Here is a 20,456-nt window from a genome sequence, read left to right as displayed (position 1 = left end):
TGGATTTTATTTTCAGCAACTGTGTTGTCTTTTTCAATTGTAATTTTAAAACAGTTTCATTCAGATGTATTTACATACTTTAAACCTCACACCTTTAAAGTGGACAATTCAGTGCTTTTTATTATATAGAGAGATGTATGCTACCATTCTTACTGTCTAATTTTAAAATATCTTATCCCTTTTAAGAAACTTCATTCCTTTTAGCAGTCACACCTCACTCCGGTCCCCTCTCCGTAATCCACTAATAACCCTTAATCTGTGTTCTATATCTGTGGATTTGTCTATTCTGCATATTAATATAGATGGAATCATATGTGGCCTGTTGTGACTCAGTTCCTTCAGTTAGCATATTTTCAAGGTTTATTTATGTTATTGCATGTAAAAGTACTTCATTTCTTTACATTGCCAAGTGATTTTTTATGGATATTTTATATTTTGTTTATTCATTCATCAGTTGATACATATTTGGTTTATTTTTCCTTCTTAACTACTATGAATAATGCTATTAGCGTCTGTGTACAAATTTTTATGTGAGCATTTGTTTTCATTTCTCTTGGATATATAACTATGCTTGAAATTGATGAATAACATTGTAACTCTGTGTTTAACTGAGGAAATGGCAAACGCTTTTTCAAAGTGGCTGTAGCATTTTTACAACCCCACCAGTCATATATAAGCATTTCAGTTGACTCACTTCCCTATCAGGACTTGCTATTGTTTGTCTTTCTTATTTTCTCACTGGGTCTGCAGTTGTATTTCATCACATTTTTAATATGTATTTCCCCAAAATCTAATGATATTGAGCATAAATTCATGTGCTTAATGGCAATTCGTATATGTTCTTTAAAGAAATATCTGTGCTGCGTCTTTGATGCTGCCGATCTGCTAAACTCATTTATTATTAACTCTAGGTTACATTTTGTGTGTAGACTCTTTAGGATTTTCCATATAAAAGATCATGTCACCTGCAAATAGAAATCATTTTACCTCTTTATTTCTAGCATGGATGTTCTTTATTTCTCTTCCTTTTCTAATTTCCCTGGTTAGCACCTTCAGTATTATGCTGAGTGAAAGTAATAAGAGCAGACAACCTTGTCCTGTTTCTGATCTTAGGGTCAAAGCATTCAGCAGTTCATTATTAAGTATGATATTAGCTGTGGGTATTTCATAGATTCCCTTTATCAGGCTGAAGAGATTTCTTTCTATTTCTAGTTTGCTGAGTGTTTTTGTCGGGAAAGGTTCTTAAATTTTGTCAAAGGGTTTTTTTGTGTACCAGTTAGGATGATTGTGTCTTTTTTGTCCTTTATTCTATAAATGTGGTGCTTTACATTGATTGATTTTCATATGTTAAACCAAACTTGCAGTTCTTGGAATAAATCCCACTTTGTCATAATGTATAATCCTGTTAATATTCTGCTGGATTTGGTTCAACAGTGTATTGTTACAGGGTTTTGCATCTATATTCAAAGTAATATATGTCTGTAGTTATATGTGTGCTATTTATTCTATCTGGTTTTGGTATCAGGGTAACATTGGCCACATAGAATGAGTATGAAAGTGTTAAATTGCCATAAAGTATACTGTTTTTAGTCTTTTAAGAAACTTTCTAAGATTTTGACTAATTTCAGCAGTTCTGAAAAACTTGATTTTGACCATTTTTGCCAGTGTCCTTATTGTTTTTAGGAAGGAAAAGATTTTCAGAAGTCTTTTCTCTACTTCTCTGGAATTGCTTTCCTCTAGTTTATTTTTAAAGAACTGAAATGGATGATGTTTTTCCATAGTCTCTTCTTCATTTGCCAGTTTTCTTCCTGAGAAAATACATATTTTAGAAATGGATTTGGAGATTGTGAAGAACCTCAGCCTTTCTCATACACTACTTTACGAGTGTACTGTATTATTATTCATTAAACAAGGATTTACTGAATATCAATTATTCACTAGGCACGGTGCCAGAACATAATAATCAGGACCATGTATCGGCCTGTCAGGAGCTTCCAGGGGCATATGTCACCCCCTCCTTTCCTACTACTCACCGCTACCCCATAAATTGAATAGGAGAGACTCAAGCAGCAAGAATTAAGTTAAAGCCACAAAGCAATTTGATTAAGCAGCTTACTGATAGAGTAAGAATGTCTCAATTTGAAATGTCACATTTTCAAAGAGAAAGTCATTCTGGAAATTTCACCATGATGACAAGAATCTATGTTAGTATCAACCCTTGAGAGCATTTTTATAGTATACAAGGTGATAACAGGAATCAAAGACATATATCATAGGCTTGCTGACATATACATATATCATATATGCTTCTTGATTTTAATAAGCACAAGCTGTTTAGCAAAATATCTATCAATAGGATTTTACAATAGAATGGTCAGGTAGTAAAAGTTTAAAAGCTGAAACAAAGCAAGCATCACTAGGTGAGGAGATTGGAAGACTGATCAAAAGAGGGATGGCTGCCTTTACAAAAATAACTGTCTGAATTGAGGTTAGAACTCATATCTCAATATTTTCCCAGCTTCTCCGCTTTATAGCAGAACTTGCCCTATAATATGAAAAGGACAACCACAAGTATTTATCTAGCTTTCTAATTGTGTGCAAAATTACCTAAAATAAAGTTATTTTATGTAATGTAAATTTTTAAAAAATGTACCAATGCCAAATCAATAGAAATTTCCTACTATTTTGCTTTCATGTATAAGGATTGTACTACTATTAATCTAATTTATATGAAATGTTTTATAAATTACACTTACAATCTAAATATAGGTTACTCTGTTTGATATTTTCTCTATTATATGCTGTTGGTAAACTTAGAGAACTAATCAAAAGTTCACTGAAGTTTTATATTATCTCATCACAATTCTCTAATCCTTGAATATTTGCTACTTAGTCTAATTTGAGAGCATTAAAGCAAAATAGATTACTTGTGGTATCAGAATGTCACCACACAAATGTTAATTGTTGCATACCATGGAGGCCAGGCCATTGAATACATAACCAACTTCAAAAATCAAGATTGCTAATTTTTCTAGTTACTTACAGTAACAAGTAACGTGTGAGAGGTAACTATAGGGAAGACTAATGAATTAGGAGCCATCAAGGGACTTTGCCGGAACCTGATCTTGACAAGCTAGGAATCAGGCTGCTGACTGGAAAGTCGGGTAGGTGGTGCTACAGAGGGACTACAGCAAGGGGCATCCTTGAGTTCCCAGAAGTCATACGGAATTTGACTTCTATCATTCCTGATGAGAAAGAAGATTCCAGAACCAGCATCCATGGCTTGTGCTCAGTGGTACCTCCAGATTTTCTTTTTAGGAACGAAATCTGGTTGGAAGGTAAACCAAGGAACTTATTTGGAAACTTATTTTGCTTAGAAATAATACATTCTTATTTATTTTATATGTTCATTTGTGTTGGCACCAAATTGCTTTTGAATAGTGAACTTCTGGGGATTTTCTTTATTCTTCTTAGATTGTACATTTATTTATGTGACCCAGCTGATGAGTTTGAAGGAGATCATTCCATCACTTTGCTCCACTAATTTTTTTTTCTCTCTCTGTCAGTTGACCTTTTGTCTGCACAGAGGAGGAACTTCACCATTTCTGCCTCTGTGCCTATATTAGGCTTAGACTTCTCAGCAGAAACTGAGTATAGCAGAAAATTGTACTTCCTCTCTGCTCCTTTATGTTGATGGGCACCTCTGTAACTAGAAACAAATATGATGGAGGAAGGATAGGGGAGTATCAGACATTGAGCAAGATTGGTGGTCAAGAGTTCCCATACCTGCTGGAGAAAAATTATGAAATAAGGAGGGAAGCATGAACTAAGCATGCTCAAGAACACTGAGGAGACAAAGTGGTTAACGACACTGTTCTATCTTGGAAAATAAAATCTGAACCTTTCCTTTATTTTCCTTGGCTGTAGTCCTGATCAGATTAAAGGGAGACCTATATTTAAAATTTCAGTTCATACATACTCAACATCACCATTATTACAATCTTGAAGTCACTTTTAGTCTGTAAATTACAATGAGTATTATTTTTCTTCTATCTACAAATCACCTTGTTTTCAATGTGTCTAACCCCGTTGAAAAATCTTATTTCCCTCTAATTCCTGATCACCTCCCTTCACATTTTCAACTGGAAAACAAACTTTCCCTAATGCTCACTTTTTTGAGACTATTAATTTTAAGAAACACACTGCTTTCAATTATCATTAAATTTGTTTGATCTATAACATTATCTGATAAGATAGCACCTCTAATTCCAAGTTCTGTGCTTACTTTTTATCCATTCTTTCTTTATAGAATATGGATCAGTTGTTCTTAAGGCTTACTACTTAGCCATAATAGAGAATAAAATAATGTCCTTGCAGCAAAGTAGATGGGACTGGAGGCCATTATCTTAAATGAAATAACTCAGAAACAGCAAGGCAAATATCAAATGTTCTTATTGACATGTGAGAGCTAAATATGTACACATAGACAGTGAGAGTGGAATAATAGACATTGGAGACTCAGCAGGGTGGGAGGGTAGGAAGGGAATGAGAGATGAGAAATTACTTATGTGGACGACATACACGATTAGTAATAGCTACACTAAAAGCCCAGACTTCACTGATACACAATACATCCATGTAACAAAACTGCACCTGTATCCCTTAAATCTATAAAAATAAAAAATGAAAAAATTATATGCAATTTGTTTGGTTTTACTTTTTTGAATTTCAAAAAGTTATTTCAGGAAGATAAGCTACATATATGCCAGAGAAAGCATGAACACAAACACAGAAAAGCAATTTTAAAATTTTTTTTATCATTTGAAATAGGTTATTATCATGCAATGAGACAAGTAGAGTTCTTTCCAGAATGTAACTGTGTTGCTGCAAATGGAATGCTCCCTGGAGGAAATGCCACTTCCACCAACTCCCTAATGCATCCATTTTCAGATACATTTCAATATAAATGACACTGAAAAAAATCATGCTTGAGAATGGAAAGTAACCAAACTTTTGGAATCTGGGCTTGCTCCAAAATCTAAATACACGCAGCTCCAATTGAGTGGCCTTGTTCATGGACAATTTGTCGATATTTTTAGATACATCAAATTGATAGCAAGAAAAGCCAAAATTATCATGTGAAATGACAGAAATATTTGGCAAAATGCAACCTGTAATTTCCCTTTCCCTGTATCCTCCAACATATTGAGCATGTTATTCACTAGGAGTGGATAAATAAGTACTTATTGGAGCTTTTCTTTCCAGCTGGCTCTATACTTAACAAGCCCTGGAGCTAAGGCAGGGGATTTAAAGCAAATAAAACCAACTATGTCCAAAAAAACAACGATGACACAAAGTATAAATCTTTCTCTTTTCTCATGTTGTCCTGGGTAAGACTGTCATTTAAGTGTCCGAACAGCTGTTCCTACACTGGGTTACCAACTCACCAAAAGCACATCTGTGGATGACTATCAGCCCATCAGAGATACAATGGAGGGCTTATAATGGGTGAGGTGGATAATTCATTTTCTGCATTTTTATTTCTTTATAAGGCTATCTACCTTGGTTATCTGTGGGAGATTAAACAATTTTACACTATAATAGTAATATTAGTAGGAGTTGTGTGACAAAAATAGTAATAGTGTGTTGGAATTTATTAAACACTTATGATGGAATAGGAACTGTTATAAGTGCTCCAGAAACATTATCACATTTAATTCTCATAACAATCCCTTGATACTGGTACTATTTATAATTCTACTTCAGAGGGAGTTTATTTAATTGCCTGAAGTCACATAGCTAATAAGAGCTGGAGCAGAGATTCACATCCAACCAATCTGATTAGAAACCACACTCTCAATCACTACACCAAACTATAGCAATATCATTCAGTACCCTCACCTCTCACCCATAGGCTGGAAAATTTGTTCCTTATGTAGGTGTTAAAATTTAGCAAGTTATTGACTTTAGCTACCTTCCAAGAGGGGGAAAGTAGATCTTCTTAATGCAAGTAGAAATCAGCCTTGAAGTATTTTCATGGGGCTCTTCATGGCTATGTAGGCCTTTATATAATAAAGGTGGAAAGGCTTCTGGAGAACCAAGAACCAGAATCCACATGTCCACAAATTAGTATAAGGCATCTGTGTTCACATAATTCCCTTCTGAGTGATTTCCATCTCATTCTCAGATAGGGAACAAAAGACTTTTCAATGTTGAGTCTAGGTGGGAGTACTGACTCATTTCCCTGCAGTTCTTTCTAGGTTGTGAATGAAGTAAAGAGGTGAGAGAAAGTACTGAAGAGAGAAACAAAAGCAGGGGCTCAAAAATGAGCATCATGCAGTAGCACAGAACACATTTTCTAGATTTCATAGCCAAAAAAAAAAAAAAAATCCTAGCAAGCAAATGAATTTCTGTATTATTCCAGTAAAGTGGCAGGAAATGGATAGCTAGCCATTCCTTGCCAAAAATGGGAATCCTGCTCTGGCCCTCAGAAATAATGCACAGTTCTGAACTACACTACCATTTCAGCTGCATCACAATAAATGATGTACATTAAGCTATTATCATTGTGAACGAAATGATTACAATTTTTCCCCTGTGGCAAATCTAAAATCCCATATAAAACATTGCCTTGACTAGGTGTAAAAGCCATTACCTTTGTTGTCAGCATTTGAGACACAGACCACCTGGTTTTCAAAACAGTTAGGACATTTAGGATACATGTAGTAAGAATAACTCCACTTGCTGGCAATGTAATTACTGTGTTTATTCATTTTAATGATCTCATAAAGACAATGAGATATGATATAAATACAGGACAAGAAAAGGTCCTGGAAAGGCAACTGCGCCATTCTTTACAAGCAGAATGTGAAGCTGCCGAGCACGAGATAAGCCCAAATGTGTTGACAGCAGATCCCCGTCTTCTATGGAGTAAGGAAACCAATCAATCTGTAAGTGACCATTTGTGGTAGCCCTGAACCAGTCCATACTATGATTCATCTTTGGTGGGGAAAGGTCTGTGATCTTTGTTTCTGGATGACGCTTATTTCCATTGGCTCTTGTTTTATGAGTTGAATAACATAACAATAGAGATTTAGGCTATAAAGACTTTTAGATGCTACTTAACTTCAATACCAAGTCAGAAATTTCCTTACCAGAATAATCTTGATCTATGTTTATTGAGTCTGTGGTTAAATATTGCTGTTGACAGTTCGGTTTTACTTTTGGAAATATTCTGCTCAATATTTACACTTGTCTTCTGGTTATAACATCCTCCTTTAAATTGAGCTGCAACTAATCTCATTAAGCCATCATTTGATCAGTTCTATATTTTTGAGCATTCCATATTAATTTTTCTTCTTCTTGTTTTACCCATTTCTACTTTGAAGGCACCAATCTTATAATATTTTAGATTTTTTTTCCAAAAGAAAAATTAATACTGTAGAATTAATATACAGTAGGTACTAAGGATTCTACGTGGATAAGCAACATGATATATTATAGGGTTGACAGCCAAATGTGGTTACAGAGAATGATAAACTGCCATAGTGCTACGATAGCATTTTGGCAGGGCATTCTATCAGGCCTCTAGTATTTAACATGTTCCTTGTATGCATGGCTTATGGACTTCTTACCATCCCAGATACATACTAAATTATAAATTCTTTCTTTTAAGGCTATTATCCTTAGCAAACTAACACAGGAACAAAAAACCAAATATCATATGTTGTCACTTATAAGTGGGAACTAAATGATGAGAACACACGGACACACAGAGGAGAACAACACATACTGGAACCTTTCGGAGATTGGAGGGTAGGATGAGGGAGAGGATCAGGAAGGATAACTGGGGGGGTCCTAGGATTCATACCTGGATAATAAAATAATCTGCACAACAAACCTGCATGAACAAGTTTACCTATGTAACAAACCTAGATTTGTATACCTGAACTTAAAAGTTAAAAAAAGAAAAAAAAAAAAAAAAACCCTTATACTGCAATGTAGAAGTACTATCTACTTTGAGCCCTATAAACTATTCGATTAAAGTAGTCCAAGTTATTTTTCTTTTACAATAATGCTTGCAGACCACTTATTACGTAAACATTTGTCTAACCAGATATATACTGCCTTGAGTATTTAATACCATGTTTTGAAATTCAAAGCCTAAGTAATAATACATGTTTATCTTTACAAGCAAGTCTTATGCAATTACACCAAAAGATACAACCAACCTCATGTATTTCTTCTGTGATATCACACTGTAATTACATATTTTATTTTTAAATGACAAATATCATCTCCTGTGATGTTATAAATTGTAGGATTTAATATCTATATTTCTATAATTAACCTTTGCTTTTTTCTCTGTTTTTGCCTTTTTTCAACATTTGTTTTTACTCAGCAGATACAAATGGTACAATAAATATTTGAAGACCTAAATATGGCACTCTCACTCACACCTGAGCATATTCACAAATATGCACATATAGATCAAATTGATAAAATAATAACAACCACAGCAACAAAGGTCAATATAATCATAAAACTATTATCTCTTCTGTTTTAAAAATCTCATATCTGAAGGATTAATATTTAATGCTTTGCACCAATATAACTTCATCTAAAACACTTCAACATATATTTTTCTGTCATTTTACCTATTCATAGGATTAATCAAGGTCAAATATCATTATTCTTATTTTATAAATAAGAGTGGTGTTATAAAATGCTAAACTAGCCAAAGTCACACAAAGCGATAGAACCCGAACTAAAAGTCATGCTCATGATATCCAATGTTCTTTACATATATCATAGCAAAATCAAAAATCAAGTGTCTGTATGTGGTTACTACATTCCTATAAACAAAATTATTACTTTTTTAAAATTAATGACAAGTTTATGGCATTGGCTAGTGATACAGCAATAGCTGAAATAGCAACCATTGATCACTGCTAACTCAAAGGTTATGTGATTGAGATAATATTCAATGCATTTGGTTATGATGGTGGTTTGGTCTTGCTCTGTGTCCCCACTCAAATCTCATCTTCAATTGCAATCTGAATTATAATCCCCACATGTTGGAAGAGGAATCTTGTGAGAGGTGATTAGATCATGGGGTCAGATCCTCCGTGCTGTTCTCATGATAGTGAGTGCATTCTCACAAGATCTGATGGTTTCATAAGAGGCTTTTCCCCCCTTTGCTCTGCACTTCTCTTGCCTGCTGCCATGTAAGACATACCTGTTTCCCCTCCACCATGATTGTAAGTTTCCTGAGGCCTCCCCAGCCATATGGAACTGAGAGTCAATTAAACCACTTTTCTTTATAAATTACCCAGTTTCAGATATGACTTCATAGCAGTGTGAAAATGGACCAATAAAGATGGCTTTTAAGCAAAGCATAAAAACAGTGTATAAAAGATTAGTAAGTATAAATTCCGAGGTTTCAAGTTGGCTTGCATTATATAAACCATAGTGAACTTCACATTTATTGGCAAAATTTCCATGTTTAAAAAAAGTTCATAATTATTTAAATAAAATCTATGAGAGCACTTTAACATACTATAAACGAGTCTAAAATCATACCACTTCAATTTTCACAACTTTCTGTCACTCTTTCCATTAGAAGAACTATAAACGAATTTTCAATAAAATGAGAGCTTTTGATGTGACCACTTATTTTTAAAAGGCATTCGATAGAATACCAATTGCAAAATCTAGAATCTGCACTGATATTCCATTTAATAAATTTGGAAGCCAGACAAATTTATTTTAAAGTTCAGGCTTAATTAAAAGATAAGACTAGAGTGACAGAATGGCAAGGGAAAGAAGGGTGTTGAATTTTTTGTTTATTATTGCAGAGCAGCTGCTTTTACTAATCTCCATTAATGTCAAATCAAAAGGTAGTACTTTTTATAGGCTTTTGCATTTGCCTTCTTACCTACTTCCCCTAGAAAATTACTATGTATTTTCTCATTCTGAGATGAAATCCAGTATGAGTCCATAATTGTTTAGCTGAAATCACTGAGAAATGCTTGTCATAAAGTTTATTTTTGAAATTGAAAGCATTCACTTATTTCTTCAGCAGTATTTTCTAGGTGTTAACCTCTGTCTTGGGTATTAGAAGTTAATTGGCAAATAAATATACCCAAAAGGAAAAAAATAAACAAACATACGAATTAAAAAGAAACAAGAACTCCTGCCTTGCTGGAATTTACTATACCATGAATACTCATTTCAGACTCAAGTAAAGTTACATGTAAATACTAGGAGGCTAGCACTAACAGAGCACTGCAGAAAAACTACCTTTCTGCAGTGCTCTGTGGTTCAGAGCATTGAACTAATTTTTGAAACCACATTTTCAAATATATTACTTCGAAAGGCATTGTTCAAACTGTTCAGTTCCTGCCTGTAGAATAGAAAAAGGGTTTTAGCATGTGTGAGAAAAACGGGAAGAAAGAAAGAGTTGCAGGGTAAATTCAGGCTATATCTTAGGACAGGACAGAAAAAGCTAGCTCACCATGATTTAACTACTCAGAGTTTCTTATTAAATGAGTTGCACACTCTTAGAGGATTCTGAGTTCCACAATAATCTTTTACTTTTCAAAAGCATTCAGAACATGAGCCAGAAAAGAAAGAATTAAAATTAGTGAAAGGCGCCCCATATACATTTCAGAATCCACGTTTCTTAAGAATTAAAAAAGATGTAGTATATGTAAGAGAATCTCTTTTCTGAGATAAACTGTATCACATTTTTCTATAAAAATTGAGTTCCAAGGATGTGAGAAAAGTATTTTCTGAAATAATATACCATTATAAAAGTTTTTAATCTATAGAATCATGATGAAAAAATTCATTCAAGTAAAAAAAGTTACTTTTATTTACACAGTGTATTAAAATAGAAAAAAAAAATTACCGTGAACCACTTAGTATAGTGTTTTTAAGTATAATATCATTTCATCTTTGGCACAGTTTATGAATTAGATATTATCTTATGTTACTCTTGAGTATCCTATGTGTAGAATAACTGACTGAGTGACTGGCTGATCCAAATCGTTACAACTGATCAATGCTCACATCAAAATTGAAAACCCAGGTGCAACGGCTCAAACCCCATGAGATTCCCACTGAGCCACACAGCTTTTCTATTCTTTTTTTTTTTTTTAATTTTGCTTTACGTTCTGAGGTACATGTGCAGATCTGGCAGGACTGTTAAATAGGTATACACATGCCATGATGGTTTGCTGCCTCCATCCCCCTGTCACCTACATTATGTATTTCTCCTAATGTTATTCCTCCCCAGTCTCCCCACCCCCAGCTATCCCCTCACAGCCCCCCCACCCCCCACAGACCCCAGCATGTGATGGTCCCCTCCCTGGGCCCATGTGTTCTCATTGTTTAACACCCACTTATGAGTAAGAACATGCGGTGTTTGGTTTTCTGTTCTTGTATCAGTTTGCTGAGAATGATGGTTTCCTGATTCATCCATGTCCCTGCAAAGGACATGAACTCATCTTTTTTATGGCTGCATAGTATTCTGTGGTGTGTTATGTCCCACATTTTCTTTATGCAGTCTATCATTGATGGGGATTTGGGTTGGTTCCAGGTCTTTGCTATTATAAACAGTGCTGCAATGAACATACGTGTGCATGAATCTTTATAATAGAAAAATTTATAATCCTTTGGGTATATACCCAGTAATGGAATTGCTGGGTCAAATGGTATTTCGATTTCTAGATCCTTAAGGAATCACCACACTGTCTTCAACAATGGTCGAACTAATTTACACTCTCACCAACAGTGTAGAAGCATTTTTATTTCTCCACATCCTCTCCAGCACCTGTTGTCTCCAGATTTTTTAATGATTATTCTAGCTGGCATGAGATGGTATCTCAATGTGGTTTTGATTTGCATTTCTCTAATGACCAGTGATGATGAGTATTTTTTCATATTTGTTGGCCACATAAATATCTTCTTTTGAAAAGTGTCTGTTCATATCCTTTGCCCACTTTTTGATGGGGTTGTTTTTTCTTGCAAATTTGTTTTAGTTCTTTGTAGATTCTGGATATTAGCCCATGGTACTGGTACCAAAACAGAGATATAGACCAATGGAACAGAACAGAGGCCTCGGAAGCAATGCCACATTTCTACAGCCATCTGATCTTTGACAAACATGACAAAAACAAGCAATGGGGAAAGGACTCCATGTTTAATAAACAGTGTTGGGAAAACTGGTTACCCATGTGCAGAAAACTGAAACTGGACTGCTTCCTTACACCTTATGCAAAAATTAACTGCAGATGGATTAAAGATTTAAACATAATGCCTACCACCATAAAAACCCCAGAAGAAAACCTAGGCAATACCATTTGGGACATAGGCATAGGCAAGGACTTCATGACTAAAACACCAAAAGCAATGGAAACAAGTGCCAAAATAGATTAATTAAACTTAAGAGCTTGGGATTTAATTAAACTTAAGAGCTTCTGTACAGCAAAAGAAACTATCATTAGAGTGAACTGGCAACCAACAGAATGGGAAAAAAATTTTGCCACACAGCTTTTCAATTGACTGATCAAATGAAGGAGATTTTGCTACATATTTTTTAAACACTAGTTTAGACAATCCCAATGTTACAAAGATGACTATACCCATCTCTTTTCCTCTTGGCTTTTGTTTTAGATGCTGATGCATTCTGATATAAACCTTTCCTCTAAGGTTATTTTTTTTTTAAAGAAAAATAAACAAAGGTAGCATGTCTACTTGGGAAAAATTATACTGCATTAGTCCTTAGAATTTCTGTTACTGATTTTTACTGAGCTTTGTAAGACACTTGATAATTGTCAAACTTCCTGGGTCATTTCAGTTGTTCTCTAATCACAGGGCCAGGAATGTAATAAAGTCTTGCCCTACCTCTGCACCAGGGTCTTTGCAAGAACTCTGGCTGGAAGCTGAGGTAGTAAAAATATGAATGCAGGAAAAAACAGATGATCTTTAGTGAAGTTAGAAGATAGTAGGTAAAAGGTTAAGAGCATAAACTTTGAAGTCAAACAGACATGAATTCCTAACCCATTCTGTTATCTATAGGCAATGTGAGAGCAGAAATTGTAATTACTCTCTCTAAGCTGCCATGGTCAATAATGATCATAAATTATAATGTTGTCATGATTAAATAAGGTATTTAAAAATACATACAAAAAATAGACTAATGGAATCTGCTATTAAGAGCATTATTAGTGTTATTTTATCCTCTTTCCTTCTACTGTAAGATCTTCGCATTCTCATAAATGTGTGTGGTTTTTTCAGATTCATCTGGGAACATAGATAATCTGTGTTTACATAGCATATAAAAAGTAATGTGGGCTCTTCTTAATATAGAGTAAAATTGATAGAATAGATATATTTTGTATATTCTAAGTATATATTCTTAGCCTACTTCTTAAAAAACTTGAGATAGTCTGAATTCTGTCATAAAGTTTAATAGTACCGTCGAGGTTCAGAAGAGAACACCTGAAGTAAGTCCATGGCATGTACTGTATTTCTGGACACTTGAAATGTGTTAGAGTGGGATTTTGCCTATGATGCTAAGCTTTCTAGGACCCAGGCCTCCTAAGCTCTAGAAAAAAATGCAAAATGTGAGTCATTAAATAATTTTTTTACTCTGGCCAAATGCCAGATATCTAGCAAAAATTCCTTTTTTTCCTCCCATTTATTTATTTTATTGCATTTTAGGTTTGGGGGTACATGTGAAGAACATGCAAGATTGTTGCATAGGTTCACACGTGGCAGTGTGATTTGCTGCCTTCCTCCCCATCACCTACATCTGGCATGTCTCCCCTTGCTATTTCTCCCCAGCTCCCCACCCCCACTGTCCCTCCCCTATTTCCCCCCAACTGACCCCAGTGTGTAGTGCTCCCCTCCCTGTGTCCATGTGTTCTCATTGTTCAATACCTGCCTATGAGTGAGAACATGCGGTATTTGATCTTCTGCTCTTTGTCAGTTTGCTGATAGAAATAGAAATTCCATTTGACCCAGCGATCCCATTACTGGGTATATATCCAAAGGATTACAAATTGTTCTACTATAAGGACACATGCACACGAATGTTCATTGCAGCACTGTTTACAATAGCAAAAATTCCTTTATAGAGTTTAATTATTGTTTTGAAATAAAGCTAAAAATGAATTCATGGCAAAAGTCTCTGCTTAAGAGACAGCAATTAACACAGTGAATAATCTATGGTTTCCTACAAGACAGAAATGTTCAAATGCATGCATCTACTATTGAATTCTTATAAAGGAGAAGGCATATTACTAAATCGTAGCTCAGTGAGAAACTGAGATAATTATGTGTTAGGCCCTGTTGCATTCTAGCGGTATAAATTATAGGAATAGCAACTTAGGGGAGACCCTAATGGATATACAGTCTCTCTATCCAGCTATTCTTCCTCTCAAATTTCATATGTCTTAGGCAAGCATTTGGTAGGTGTTAAATTGCAGTAAATCTATGATTGGATTATCTAATAGAAACCTCTAGTGCTTATAATCTATTGTTCTGGTTAAAGTGTAAGCCATATACTTTAATCACTTCTGACATAGGTACTATATCCACAAAAATAAAAAAGAAAAGGAGATACATTTTCCCTGTGGTGATGATAGCAGAATGGAAGGGGGAAAGAACTGTTCCAAGCACAAGTATTTCTGATTAGAACGCATCTCGAACTGTCTCAGTCTTGCTCTCACTAGGATTTCAAGGGAGAGCCATAGAACTCTGACCTTCCTAAAGTCTCTAAACCACCCAGCAGTCCCAAGAAATATAACCAATGTAAGAACTGATTGTCTATATTTCTTTTAGAGACTATTAATACTGATTGATTCCCAGATTACCAAGTCACCACTATAAGCCTGTTGTTTTTTGTTGTTGTTGCTGCTGCTGTTGTTTTTTAGCTATCCCTTATCATAAAGGTTTCCATATCCATTAGAGTGTACTAACCATCGCCAGACTCAAGGTCTTGTTCTTTACACTGTGCTCTCCAGAATGCACTGCCTATTATCAGCAAAACCTCCTACTTGAGCTGCCTCTCTGAAGTTCCCCTTTATTTTATTTTTGCTCTGAATGTAATGCTGGTGTTCACTGAAGATACTACTACATGCCCACTAGTCCTCTCATGGTGCTGGTCGTGTTTTCTCAGCAATACACCTATAGCTGGACCTGTAGAAGAGAACTTATTTTTTCTCATTTCTCATTTCCTCATCCCTAAAACAAAACACGATAAAAATACATTAAATTATCTGTCATCAGATACTTCCTCTGTGTTCTTTTGAAAGCACTTCCTTTTTTCCTGGGTATATACGCTTTCATGGAAGATTTTTGCACTTGGCTTACTGCTCTCTCTCCACTCTGATGTCGGCCACTATTGCTGGTGTTTTAAAATAATTCATTCATCTCACTGTGTTCCTCATCCAATTTTTCCCCACTACTGATGCTTTTATCTTCCATCCCATCTCAATTGCTCATTCTAAGGATGATTTACTGAACACTATATTTCCCAATTGCTATTGTACCTCATAATACTCACTTCATATGTCCCCTTTTACAGTGCAACCTGTCTCTCTAACTTAGCACTGTAGCATCACAATCCCCAGTCCTATCAGTACTTCAGATTCATTGACCCTACTGACATTTTGCTACCCATCATTCTTTTTACCTCCTCAGGTTCATCTATATCTACTCTGTTTCCATGATTCATCTTTATACTAATGCACTTTCATTCATATTCCACTCTCTTGGTCCTTTCCCCCTCCAACATATTCTGCTGTCAAAGCAGAACATGTTTACTCTTTGCCCACTCCATAATTGAACGCTTCAGTCTCATATAACTAGAGAAAAGCTGATGACTTCACTTACAAATCAATGTTTTCAATGACAAGTGGGGACTCTGTGCTGCCAGAGACTCCTATTACATTTCTCTTGTCAATCCATTTTCCTCCAGTCCCAGGCAGCTAGTTCACATTTCAGCTTATGACCCTGATTTTCTTTACTGGATGGGGGAAAAGCAAGCCCAAGAAAACTGTAACATGTTTCCATGACCATGTCTACTTCCTAGATTACTACATTTGAATCCACCAACTGTATCTTCTCCCCAGTTATGATGAATAACATCTATTTGATCCTAAGAAATCGCTCCTTTGTATACTGGATCCCAGTAAGGATGTGGATAATAAAATTACCTCTTTCTTCAGAATCTACAATTTTACTCTGTATCTACTGTATCTTTCTCATTGTGTATAATTACTGAGTGTATAAACAATGAGAAAGATTGTTTATAAACACTCATGTGCATATAAACCCAAATATTATCTTTGTCTTCATGCACAATTTCATTTGTCTGTTTCTTCAAAGGAAGCATCTATATTCATTATCTTTATTCTCCTCCTATTATTGCTTGAACTCCCTCCAACCAGCATTGTGTCTCTGTTCATCCTTTGGAATTGCTGTTGCAAATGTTACCAAATGCCTCCACATTTCCACATTCTAGGTCACCATCTTAAATTCTCAGTAACATCTGGCATCATGTAGCATGTCCTTTACCTTGAATCACTTTTTCCATTTGATTTGTAAGTTATTCCACTTTCCTGACTTTCCACATACTGCCTTGGCCACTCCTTCCCAGTCTTCCTCGTAGAAAACTGTCTTATTCTGATCTATAAAACTTGGATAGTTCTAGGTCTCAATTCTCAAACTTTGTTCTTTCTGTATCTACACTGCCTCCCTTCTTGGTGTCATCTAAGCTCAGAACTTTAAAGATACTATTTCCCTATTTATGACAACTTTAACCACAAATTTTCTCCTATATTTCATACTTTCATATATTACTACTTAATTGTCATATCCACTAGGATTCCTCGTACGTATCTGAAATATAACATGAGCTCTTCATTAGCCTCCCAGACATGTTCTTTTTGCTATCACCATCATCTCTGTCAGTGTTATAATTCAAATACCAAATCTTGAGATTTTTCTTAATTTTCCATTGGTAAGTTCTGTTGACACTAAATATGTGTGTGTGAACAGAATTTGACCTCTTTTTACTGCTAGCACTATTCCGTTACTGTTACATTTTAAGTTACCACTATGTTTCACCCAGACTGCTATGCCAGACTCTTACTAAAAGTAAAATAAAATTTATTGTGTATATTTGAGGTTTACAACATGATGTCACAGCATACATACAGATATGACCTCTTCATTGCTTTTCTTGTTACTGCTTTGACCTCTCAGTCCATGCTACTTACTGCAGTCAGAGTAACAGCAGCCAGAGTAATCTTTTAAGGCATGATCAGATCAGATGATTTCACGTAAATCAAATACTTGGCTTCTCATACCAAGGAAAGCAAAATCTAAATGTTTTCCCATAGCTCACAAAGGCCATAGCTCACATAGCCTCTAGATACCTCTACAACTTTGTGCGTTCACGTTCCTGCCATGTTTTCCTTTGTTCTTAATGCTCCAGTCACATACTCTTCTTTGCTGTTCTTCAAGGACACCAATGAGCTCCTGTTCTAGGTCATGTGTATTTGTTGCCTTTTTTACTATGAACTCTCCCTCCAAATATCTAGAAGTTTCCTTCCTCACTTCATTCAGGTCTTTGTTCAAACATCAGCTCCCTAGAAGTACATTCCCTGCCACCCTAACAAATTATTAGACCCCTTATCTCTTTATCTCCTTATACTCTAATTTATCTTTAAATTTTGAACCTCTATGTAGCTTTATACATCTATACCACTATTTTTATCTGCATACCCTAATTAAGTATAAGCTACATGAAAACAGCACATTTGTCTTTTTAGAGTACTCTACCCCCAGCAACTATAAAACACTGAAACACATTGCAATTGATTAATAAATATTTATAAATAAATAAGTTAATGAATTAAGAGAAGAGAAATAATCAGTAGTGGCTCCAACTAAACAGATCTGGCCCAAAGTTCTAGCTAGACACATGCAAGCTGGGAAATTATGAAGGAAATGGAGAGCCAACTTGGAAACTGGAGAAAATACTTTAGAATCTAAGAATATGGGCAAATGTATCCAATACTAAAACAAACGAATGACTGTCAATCCAGAGCATGTAGTTATACTCTTGGCTATGGTTTTAAGTCATTTCCTGACATAGAAAACTGCGGCCTGGCACTTAGGGACTGCTCTGCCTAGCAGAGCCAGAGAGATTTAGGACAGTTCTTAACCACTCACAGACCTATATGAAACTAATTATTACTAACTGTTTTAAGTGCTAGAATTAAATTTATTTGAAAGTTTGTCTTATGTGAAGAGATAGTATGCATGTGTCTCTGTGTATATGTGTGCCAGATGCCTGAATAATGAATTGTAGAAGAACTTGAACAGGCCAGGTGCAGTGGCTCATGCCTGTAATCCCAGCACTTTCAGAGTCCAAGGCAGTTGGATCAGTGGGGGTCAGAAGTTTGAGGCTAGCCCGGCCAACATAGTGAAACCCTGTTTCTACTAAAAATACAAAAAAAAACTTAGCCAGGAATGGCAATTAATGCTTATAATCCCAGCTACATGGGAGGCTGAGGCAGGAGAATCACTTGAACCGAGGAGGCAATGGTTACAGTGAGCCAAGATTGTGCCACTGCACTCCAGCCTGGGCAACAACAAGAGGGAAACTCTATATCAAAAAAAAAAAAAAAAAGACCTGGAGAGACCTGGAGCAGAAGGAAAAGTCATTGCTTGATGGCTATTCTGAATTACATTTGGGTTTAAATGTGTTATTTTCTTGATAAAGTGTTTAATAAAAATTAAGACATGTTGGCATTACCCCTATGGTGATTACTAGAATTCTCTATCAATAATACAATACCTGGGAAAAGAAAGAAGACAAACAAAAAGAAACTGATATGCAGTGTCCCATGGATACAGTTTTTGGAGGAATCCACAATATACTGAATTGGCTGATGTTTCACTAGCAACATCAGCCAATGTGTAATGAAAGGACTGTGGATTTTGAGAATAGTAGAATTGTTCCATTTCTGGTCCTTACTATCTAGTGACTTGGAGCATACTGTTTACTTTTGTCAGCTCTTTCTCCAACTGTAAATGTATATGATAACATTTACCTATAAGGTTATTGTGAAGATTAAGATACTATATGGAAAGATGTAGTTATGTTCCTGGTCATAATAGATACTCAAAAATTCTGCTTACCTTCACTGCTTTTCTGTGTACCTAATTATTTTGCTAAGACTGTTACATCATGTTTTGCCACTGTAAAATAACTAGATAAAACTTAATAATTTTTAAGTTCTATAACCCTTTTTATAATAACAGCCACAACTTTATGATAGCCCTGTATTAACCTAGAAAATATAAAGGGATTAGTAATAACTTAGGGGCTTTAATACCTTCCCAAAGTCGAGACTATATGAAAAGGTAAAGTAATGCTTTAATTTGGTCTCAAGAGAATAAACTGACTCAAGTATATGTGGATCAAAGAAACTCATTCTTTCAGGTGTATAATGAAAAAAAGAAAATACTGAGATGCATTTTTGCCATAGCTCTGTATACATTACAATGTCTTTGACACCTCTCCGTTTTGTACTTCGGAATTTCTAGTGTTGACCTATCTGTAAAGTTTTGGTGGTAAAACTTTGGCTAATGTCAGACATTAGAGGGGTCCCTATGAGGTATGTGAATGTCTATTGACAAAAAAAAAAAGTAAACATCTCAGCTTTGTAAGAGAATTATATATAATTATATGCCCACAGAGTACCCAGGAATCCATGGAACACACCCATTTTTCTTCTCTTCAATTACTTACAAAGTCATCAGCATCTAGCACTTCATTCATTATTTGTTCAGTAAGAGTTACTGGCTCACACCAGGAAGAATAACTGATCTTCCTATCATTACCTCATGTGCAAAACACCCTCACATCACTCCAACACACTTAGCTGTTCAAGAATGAGGAGTGTGAGGAGCAGGGAAACTGGACTCCTATTAAGATGTTAAAAGATAGTTTTCTACCTGAACAAATCCAGAATTTTCTGTTATGGGCTGAATTGTGTCCCTTCAGATTTGTATATGGAAGTACTAACCCTTGGCACTGAAGAACATGTCTGCACTTGGAAATAGGTATTTAAAGTGGTACTTAAATTATGATAATATCATTAGTGTGGTCTCTGATCCAATATGACTGTTCTCTTATAAGAAGAGGAAATTTGCACACAGATAACTATAAAGAAAGAATCATGAGAAGACATAGGAAGAAGATGGCCATCTATAAGCCATGGAGAGGCCTCAGAAGAAGTCCAGCTCCGGGATTTACTGATTTTTTGAAGGTTTTTTTGTATCTCTATCTCCTTCAATTTGGCTCCGATCTTAGTTATTTCTTGTCTTTTGCTAGCTTTTGAGTTGTTTTTTTTTTTTTTTTTTTTTTTTTT

This window comes from Cebus imitator, unplaced genomic scaffold (assembly GCF_001604975.1).
Source record: "Cebus imitator isolate Cc_AM_T3 unplaced genomic scaffold, Cebus_imitator-1.0 Scaffold88, whole genome shotgun sequence".
Classification (NCBI taxonomy): Eukaryota; Metazoa; Chordata; class Mammalia; order Primates; family Cebidae; genus Cebus; species Cebus imitator.
Note: the sequence above shows the minus strand (reverse complement) of the source record.